This window comes from Nerophis ophidion, unplaced genomic scaffold, assembly GCF_033978795.1.
Source record: "Nerophis ophidion isolate RoL-2023_Sa unplaced genomic scaffold, RoL_Noph_v1.0 HiC_scaffold_90, whole genome shotgun sequence".
Classification (NCBI taxonomy): Eukaryota; Metazoa; Chordata; class Actinopteri; order Syngnathiformes; family Syngnathidae; genus Nerophis; species Nerophis ophidion.
This window is the reverse complement of record NW_026907012.1, coordinates 137,501-147,500: the sequence shown is the minus strand read 5'-3', so window position 1 is coordinate 147,500 and position 10,000 is coordinate 137,501.

Sequence of the window (10,000 nt, the reverse complement as noted above, 5' to 3'; positions counted from 1 at the left end):
GCCCACCCGCCGTCAGCAACAAAAAGCTGGCTAACCCTAACCCTAACCCTAACCCTAATCCCAACCCTAACCCTAACCCTAACCCTAGGTGTCCAGGCGGGGGTCCCTTCCAGGAGGCCCCCCGGCCTTGGATCACCAGCCGGGTCGATAAGTCAAAAGTAGTCCCTCTATTTGATGGAAGTCAGAGGAAAAAAGCTGGAAATATGACAAGGTGTTCCGGAGGGAGTCCCTTCAAGAACGCCCCGCTAACCCTAACCCTAATCCCAACCCTAACCCTAACCCTAACCCTAAGTGTCCAGGCGGGTGTCCATTCCAGAAGGCCCACCCGCCTTGGATCACATTCCGGTTAAGAAACATGAAAAAAGTCCCTCTATTGAATGGAAGTCAGCACAAAAAAGCTGAAAATATGACAAAGTGTCAAGGAGGGTGTCGCTTCCAGAAGGCCCGCCCGCCTTGGATCGACACCCGGCTAAGAAACATGAAAAAAGTCCCTCTATTTAATGGAAGTCAGAGGGAAAAAAAGCTGGAATTTTTCTAAGTGTCAAAGTCGGGATTTTTTCTAAGTGTCAACTTTTGGAGTACCAACCCTTCCAAAACAAAGTCGGGATTTTTTCTAAGTGTCAACTTTTGGAGTACCAACCCTTCCAAAACAAAGTCGGGATTTTTTCTAAGTGTCAACTTTTGGAGTACCAACCCTTCCAAAACAAAGTCGGGATTTTTTCTAAGTGTCAACTTTTGGAGTACCAACACTTCCAAAACAAAGTCGGGATTTTTTCTAAGTGTCAACTTTTCGCGTACCAACCCTTCCAAAATAAAGTCGGGATTTTTTCTAAGTGTCAACTTTTAAAAGTCGGGATTTTTTCTAAGTGTCCACTTTTGCTGTACCATGCCCTCCAGGGTCATAGAAGCCCCAGAGTGAGACCTAAACAACCGGGCCGAGTGATGTCATTTGGGGCCCTATTTTGAGTCATTTTGTGGGATTTCGGTGACGCCGAGGAGCGAAGCAGGTGTTCCGGGAGGGGGGTGCCTGTCCATTTAAGAAGGCCGGCTTGCCGTGGATCTACACCCGGGTAGGGAATTCAAAATAGGTCCCTCTATTTGCTGGAAGTCAGCACAAAATATAGCTGTACATTTGCCCAAGGCTCTAAAGAGGGAAAGGCAACTTTAAGCCTGAAAAGGAAAGCGGGGATTTGGAGCCCTCCGGTGGACTTCCGCCGCCGCTGCACCCTTAGCTGGAAGTCAGTGCCAAAAAAAAAAAAAGAAGCTGCGAATAGTGTCCATGTGCCTGTCCCTTTAGGAAAGCCGGCTTGCCGTGGATCTCCACCCGGGTGGGGAATTCCAAATAGGTCCCTCTATTTGATGGAAGTCAGCAACAAAAAGCTGGAATTTTTCTAAGTGTCAAGGAGGGTGTCACTTCCAGAAGGCCCACCATTCTTGGATCGACACCCGGTTAAGAAAAATGAAAAAAGTCCCTCTATTTGATGGAAGTCAGCAACAAAAAGCTGGATTTTTTCTAAGTGTCAAGGAGGGTGTCGCTTCCAGAAGGCCCACCTGCCTTGGATCACCACCCGGTTAAGAAAAATGAAAAAAGTCCCTCTAGTTAATGGAAGTCAGCAACAAAAAGCTGGAATTTTTCTAAGTGTCAAGGAGGGTGTCGCTTCCAGAAGGCCCACCTGCCTTGGATCACCACCCGGTTAAGAAAAATGAAAAAAGTCCCTCTATTTGATGGAAGTCAGCAACAAAAAGCTGGATTTTTTCTAAGTGTCAAGGAGGGTGTCGCTTCCAGAAGGCCCACCTGCCTTGGATCACCACCCGGTTAAGAAAAATGAAAAAAGTCCCTCTAGTTAATGGAAGTCAGCAACAAAAAGCTGGAATTTTTCTAAGTGTCAAGGAGGGTGTCGCTTCCAGAAGGCCCACCTGCCTTGGATCGACACCCGGTTAAGAAACATGGAAAAAGTCCCTCTATTTGATGGAAGTCAGCAACAAAAAGCTGGATTTTTTCTAAGTGTCAAGGAGGGTGTCGCTTCCAGAAGGCCCACCTGCCTTGGATCACCACCCGGTTAAGAAAAATGAAAAAAGTCCCTCTAGTTAATGGAAGTCAGCAACAAAAAGCTGGAATTTTTCTAAGTGTCAAGGAGGGTGTCGCTTCCAGAAGGCCCACCTGCCTTGGATCGACACCCGGTTAAGAAAAATGAAAAAAGTCCCTCTATTTAATGGAAGTCAGCAACAAAAAGCTGGATTTTTTCTAAGTGTGAAGGAGAGGGTCGCTTCCAGAAGGCCCACCTGCCTTGGATCGACACCCGGTTAAGAAACATGGAAAAAGTCCCTCTATTTGATGGAAGTCAGCAACAAAAAGCTGGATTTTTTCTAAGTGTCAAGGAGGGTGTCGCTTCCAGAAGGCCCACCCGCCTTGGATCACCACCCGGTTAAGAAAAAAGAAAAAAGTCCCTCTACTTAATGGAAGTCAGCAACAAAAAGCTGGATTTTTTCTAAGTGTGAAGGAGGGTGTCGCTTCCAGAAGGCCCACCTGCCTTGGATCGACACCCGGTTAAGAAACATGGAAAAAGTCCCTCTATTGAATGGAAGTCAGCACAAAAAAGCTGAAAATATGACAGAGTGTGAAGGAGAGGGTCGCTTCCAGAAGGCCCACCTGCCTTGGATCGACACCCGGTTAAGAAACATGGAAAAAGTCCCTCTATTTGATGGAAGTCAGCAACAAAAAGCTGGATTTTTTCTAAGTGTCAAGGAGGGTGTCGCTTCCAGAAGGCCCACCTGCCTTGGATCGACACCCGGTTAAGAAACATGGAAAAAGTCCCTCTATTTGATGGAAGTCAGCAACAAAAAGCTGGATTTTTTCTAAGTGTAAAAGTTGGGATTTTTTCTAAGTGTCAACTTTTGGTGTACCAACCCTTCCAAAATAAAGTCGGGATTTTTTCTAAGTGTCAACTTTTGGTGTACCAACCCTTCCAAAATAAAGTCGGGATTTTTTCTAAGTGTCAACTTTTGGTGTACCAACCCTTCCAAAATAAAGTCGGGATTTTTTCTAAGTGTCAACTTTTGGTGTACCAACACTTCCAAAATAAAGTGGGGATTTTTTCTAAGTGTCAACTTATATAGTCGGGATTTTTTCTAAGTGTCAACTTATATAGTCGGGATTTTTTCCAAGTGTCAACTTATAAAGTGGGGATTTTTTTCCAAGTGTCAACCTGTAAAGTGGGGATTTTTTTTCCAAGTGTCCACTTTTGGTTCACCATGCCTTCCAGAGTCAAAGAAGCCCCCGAGTGAGACCCAAAAAACCGGACCGAGTGATGTCATTTGGGGTCCTATTTTCAGTCATTTTGTGGGATTTCGGTGACGCCGAGGAGGGAAGCAGGTGTCAAGGGACAGGGGGGTGCCTGTCCCTTTAAGAAGGCCGGCTTGCCGTGGATCTACACCCGGGTAGGGAATTCAAAACAGGTCCCTCTATTTGCTGGAAGTCAGCACAAAAAAGCTGGAAATATGACAGGGGAAAAAAAAAAAAGAAGAAGCTGCAATGATGGCAGAGTGTCCATGTGCCTGTCCCTTTAAGAAGGCCGGCTTGCCGTGGATCTCCACCCGGGTGGGGAATTCCAAATAGGTCCCTCTATTTGCTGGAAGTGCCCCCCCAAAAAGCTGTCCATTTCCCCAAGTTTTTAAGGAGGGAAAAGCCACTTTAAGCCTAAAAAGGAAAGCGGGGATTTGGAGCCCTCCGGTGGACTTCCGCCGCCGCTGCACCCTTAGAAGAAAAAGCTGCACTTATGGCAGAGTGTCCATGTGCCTGTGCCTTTAGGAAGGCCGGCTTGCCGTGGTTCTGCACCAGGGTAGGGAATTCAAAATAGGTCCCTCTATCTGCTGGAAGTCAGCACAAAAAAAAGCTGGAAATATGACAGAGTGTCAACTTTTAGTGTAATAGACCTGCGAAAGTCAAAGTCGGGATTTTTTCTAAGTGTCCACTTTTGGTGTACCAACCTTTCCAAAATAAAGTGGGGATTTTTTCTAAGTGTCCACTTTTGGTGTACCAACCTTTCCAAAATAAAGTGGGGATTTTTTCTAAGTGTCAACTTATAAAGTCGGGATTTTTTCTAAGTGTCAACTTATAAAGTGGGGATTTTTTCTAAGTGTCAACTTATAAAGTGGGGATTTTTTCCAAGTGTCAACTTATAAAGTGGGGATTTTTTCCAAGTGTCAACTTATATAGTCGGGATTTTTTTTCAAAGTGTCAACTTGTAAAGTGGGGATTTTTTCCAAGTGTCTACTTTTGGTTCACCATGCCTTCCAGAGTCAAAGAAGCCCCCGAGTGAGACCCAAAGAACCGGACCGAGTGATGTCATTTGGGGTCCTATTTTCAGTCATTTTGTGGGATTTCGGTGACGCCGAGGAGGGAAGCAGGTGTCAAGGGACAGGGGGGTGCCTGTCCCTTTAAGAAGGCCGGCTTGCCGTGGATCTACACCCGGGTAGGGAATTCAAAACAGGTCCCTCTATTTGCTGGAAGTCAGCACGAAAAAAAGCTGGAAATATGACAGAGTGCCCCAAAAAAAAAAAGAAGCTGCAATGATGGCAGAGTGTCCATGTTGCTGTCCCTTTAGGAAGGCCGGCTCGCCGTGGATCTCCACCCGGGTGGGGAATTCCAAATAGGTCCCTCCATTTGCTGGAAGTGCCCCCCCAAAAAGCTGTCCATTTCCCCAAGTTTTTAAGGGAAACAAAAACCAGGGTTGGGGTTGGATGCATCACACTGTAAGTCTCGGCTGCAGCCAGAAGCAAGTATTAAAAAGGTAGACATCAACCATCATTTAAAAAGGGGAAAACAAATCCATTCATCAATAAATCATATCCAAATGTAAAAAAAGAGGCAGCTCAAAAGAGAGGGTGTGTGTCCAGCAGAAAATAGGCATGATAAACAAAGAGGGCTGGGGTTTGGAGGAGGGCAAAATGTCCCGCAGCCGGCCGCCCGAGTTCCGGGATGCCCAGCACGTCCATAACGCACCCCGCAAAGTCAAACTGGAAGTGGAGGGGAAAAAAGCTGGGAAAGAAGTTAAATGTCCTCAAAGTGTTCCAAAATCAGTCCCACGAGTCCCGCAGCTGGCCACCCGAGTCCAGGGAAGCCCGGCACCTCCGTAACAAGGCCCGCAAAGTCACACTGCAAGTGGGGGAGAAAAGCTGGCAGAGTAGCCAAAAGTCCTCAAAGTGTTCAAAAATCAGTCCCCCACCAGCCCCGCAGCTGGCCACCCGAGTCCAGGGACGCCCGGCACAGCCGTAACGCACCCCGCAAAGTCAAACTGCAAGTGGGGGAGAAAAGCTGGGGGAAAATCCAAAAGTCCTCAAAGTTTTCAAAATCCGCACCCGGGACTGAGTCCAGCAAGTCCCCCCGGTCCCAAAAATGCCATTTTTTTCAAAAAATACCCAAAAAATGCGGGGGCCGGATTTCGGAACCGGCGTACCGCTTTCGGCCCGCGTGCCCTAGATTGGAGACCGATGTCAAAAATGGACGCCGGTCGGGTATTTTTTTCCTTGGGGTCTATAGAGAGTAAATCCGGAGGAAAATTGGCCTTACGAGCAAAGGGAGGGATTTTAGGGGGCATAACGTCCAGCCGCGTGCCTCCCGGGTCCCGGGGAAGAGAAAGTCCAGAAAACTCATAAAATCATGCCCAGCATGGAGATCCACAAGTCCCGCCGCAGGCCCGAGGCTTCCCGGGTCCCGGGAATGACCAAAAGACACCCAGGAGTGGACCATCGAAAGTGGGAGGGAAATGGAGGGAAAGTCGGGAAAAAGGTCCAAAATGGGTTGAAAATCATATGATCCCACCCAGGGTAGAGTTCCACAAGTCCCGCAGCGAGCTGCACGAGCCGCAGGAACACCGGGAATGACCAAAAGGCACCCAGAAGCGAACCAGCGAAAGTGGGGGGAAAATGGAGGAAAAGGAGGAAAAAGTACCAAATTGTTTAAAAATCCTACCCAGGATGGAGTTCCACAAGTCCCGCAGCGAGCTGCACGAGCCGCAGGAACACCGGGAATGACCAAAAGGCACCCAGAAGTGAACCAGCGAAAGTGGGGGAAAAATGGAGGAAAAGGAGGAAAAAGTACCAAATTGTTTAAAAATCCTACCCAGGATGGAGTTCCACAAGCCCCGCAGCGAGCTGCACGAGCCGCAGGAACACCGGGAATGACCAAAAGGCACCCAGAAGTGAACCAGCGAAAGTGGGGGAAAAATGGAGGAAAAGGAGGAAAAAGTACCAAATTGTTTAAAAATCCTACCCAGGATGGAGTTCCACAAGTCCCGCAGCGAGCTGCACGAGCCGCAGGAACACCGGGAATGACCAAAAGGCACCCAGAAGTGAACCAGCGAAAGTGGGGGAAAAATGGAGGAAAAGGAGGAAAAAGTGCCAAATTGTTTAAAAATCCTACCCAGGATGGAGTTCCAGAAGCCCTGCAGCGAGCTGCACGAGCCGCAGGAACACCGGGAATGACCAAAAGGCACCCAGAAGTGAACCAGCGAAAGTGGGGGAAAAATGGAGGAAAAGGAGGAAAAAGTACCAAATTGTTTAAAAATCCTACCCAGGATGGAGTTCCACGAGTCCCGCAGCGAGCTGCACGAGCCGCAGGAACACCGGGAATGACCAAAAGGCACCCAGAAGTGAACCATCAAAAGTGGGGGACAATTTGAGAAAAAGTTGGAAAAAGGTCCGAAATTGATTAAAAATCCTACCCAGGATGGAGTTCCAGAAGCCCCGCAGCGAGCTGCGCGAGCCGCAGGAACACCGGGAATGACCAAAAGGCACCCAGAAGTGAACCATCAAAAGTGGGGGACAATTTGAGAAAAAGTTGGAAAAAGGTCCGAAATTGATTAAAAATCCTACCCAGGATGGAGTTCCAGAAGCCCCGCAGCGAGCTGCACGAGCCGCAGGAACACCGGGAATGACCAAAAGGCACCCAGAAGTGAACCATCAAAAGTGGGGGACAATTTGAGAAAAAGTTGGAAAAAGGTCCGAAATTGATTAAAAATCCTACCCAGGATGGAGTTCCAGAAGCCCCGCAGCGAGCTGCGCGAGCCGCAGGAACACCGGGAATGACCAAAAGGCACCCAGAAGTGAACCATCAAAAGTGGGGGACAATTTGAGAAAAAGTTGGAAAAAGGTCCGAAATTGATTAAAAATCCTACCCAGGATGGAGTTCCAGAAGCCCCGCAGCGAGCTGCGCGAGCCGCAGGAACACCGGGAATGACCAAAAGGCACCCAGAAGTGAACCATCAAAAGTGGGGGACAATTTGAGAAAAAGTTGGAAAAAGGGCCGAAATTGATTAAAAATCCTACCCAGGATGGAGTTCCACAAGTCCCGCAGCGAGCTGCACGAGCCGCAGGAACACCGGGAATGACCAAAAGGCACCCAGAAGTGAACCATCAAAAGTGGGGGACAATTTGAGAAAAAGTTGGAAAAAGGTCCGAAATTGATTAAAAATCCTACCCAGGATGGAGTTCCAGAAGCCCCGCAGCGAGCTGCGCGAGCCGCAGGAACACCGGGAATGACCAAAAGGCACCCAGAAGTGAACCATCAAAAGTGGGGGACAATTTGAGAAAAAGTTGGAAAAAGGTCCGAAATTGATTAAAAATCCTACCCAGGATGGAGTTCCACAAGTCCCGCAGCGAGCTGCACGAGCCGCAGGAACACCGGGAATGACCAAAAGGCACCCAGAAGTGAACCATCAAAAGTGGGGGACAATTTGAGAAAAAGTTGGAAAAAGGTCCGAAATTGATTAAAAATCCTACCCAGGATGGAGTTCCAGAAGCCCCGCAGCGAGCTGCGCGAGCCGCAGGAACACCGGGAATGACCAAAAGGCACCCAGAAGTGAACCATCAAAAGTGGGGGACAATTTGAGAAAAAGTTGGAAAAAGGTCCGAAATTGATTAAAAATCCTACCCAGGATGGAGTTCCAGAAGCCCCGCAGCGAGCTGCGCGAGCCGCAGGAACACCGGGAATGACCAAAAGGCACCCAGAAGTGAACCATCAAAAGTGGGGGACAATTTGAGAAAAAGTTGGAAAAAGGTCCGAAATTGTTTAAAAATCCTACCCAGGATGGAGTTCCAGAAGTCCCGCAGCGAGCTGCGCGAGCTCCGGGACCCCCGGGAATGACCAAAAGATACCCAGGAGTGAACCAGCGAAAGTGGGGGACAATTTGAGAAAAAGTTGGAAAAAGGTCCGAAATTGTTTAAAAATCCTACCCAGGATGGAGTTCCAGAAGTCCCGCAGCGAGCTGCGCGAGCTCCGGGGCCCCCGGGAATGACCAAAAGATACCCAGGAGTGAACCAGCCCAAGTGGGGGACAAATGGAAGAAAAGCCGGGCCAAGTCCAAAAAAGTTGGATTTTTTGCCAAAGTGTCAACATGCGTGATTTTGTCAGAGTGTCCACTTTTGGGATTTTTTCAAAGTCCAACAACGAGAGAGGCCTGGCCTCCAGCCTGTCTAGCCTCTTCCATGAGACACTTGGAAAAAATCCCGTGCAAAAAAAGTGGATTTTTTCAAAGTCCAACAACGAGAGAGGCCTAAGTTCCAGCCTCCTTAGCCTCTTTCTTCCGTGGAGCAAAAGTTGGATTTTTTGCCTAAGTGTCAACATGCGTGATTTTGTCAGAGTGTCCACTTTTGGGATTTTTTCTAAGTCCAACAACGAGAGAGGCCTGGCCTCCAGCCTGTTTAGCCTCTTCCATGTGACACTTAGAAAAAATCCCGTGCAAAAAAAGTGGATTTTTTCTAAGTCCAACAACGAGAGAGGCCTAACTTCCAGCCTCCTTAGCCTCTTTCGTTCACATACTTAGAAAAAAATCCCAGCGCCAAGCCCAATGCATTTCAATGGGATTTATTTTTCGAGCCGGATTTTTTCTAAGTCCAACAACGAGAGAGGCTTGAGTTCTAGCCTACTTTAAGCCTCTTTCGATTTTCCCTGTTTTTACCAGGTCTACCAAAACACCCCCATCACGTTAGTAGGTGCGCCAGGCTTAGACAGGCCGAATTGGCAGGAAATGTGTCCGAGTCAAAGTGAGCTATTTTGGGACTCAAAAGTTGGATTTTCCCCCTCTTTTCGATGGTTCTTTTTTCGAATGGTTCTTCCAGGCTCTGAGCGACAGGGGCTCACGCGGACATGCGTGGCCGCCTAGGGGGCGCTATCTCGGACACATTTAGGGACATGGACACCCTGGAAGAACAAACATAAAAATTTTTTCGACCTGATTTCAGACCAGCCTCTTTCTTAAGGACTTCCAGGACTCGAGCGACAGGGGCTCGGTCCTGAGTGCGCGCCCGGCCAGGGGGCGCTATCCCGGACACATTTCGGGACATTTAAACCATGGATGGACAAACATAAAAATTTTTTCGACCTGATTTCAGACCAGCCTCTTTCTTAAGGACTTCCAGGACTCGAGCGACAGGGGCTCGGTCCTGAGTGCGCGCCCGGCCAGGGGGCGCTATCCCGGACACATTTCGGGACATTTAAACCATGGATGGACAAACATAAAAATTGAAAGACCTGATTCGACCCAGCCTCTCGGGGCTTTTCCCAGGGCCGGAGCGACAGGGGCTCGGTCCTACGGCGTGCCCGCCTAGGGGGCGCTATGACGGACACACCAGGGGACACGGACACCCTGGGTGGACAAACATAAAAAATTGAAAGACCTGATTCGACCCAGCCTCTCGGGGCTTTTCCCAGGGCCGGAGCGACAGGGGCTCGGCCCTATGGCGTGCCCGCCTAGGGGGCGCTATGACGGACACACCAGGGGACACGGACACCCTGGGTGGACAAACATAAAAAATTGAAAGACCTGATTCGACCCAGCCTCTCGGGGCTTTTCCCAGGGCCGGAGCGACAGGGGCTCGGCCCTACGGCGTGCCCGCCTAGGGGGCGCTATGACGGACACACCAGGGGACACGGACACCCTGGGTGGACAAACATAAAAAATGGAAAGACCTGATTCGACCCAGCCTCTCGGGGCTTTTCCCA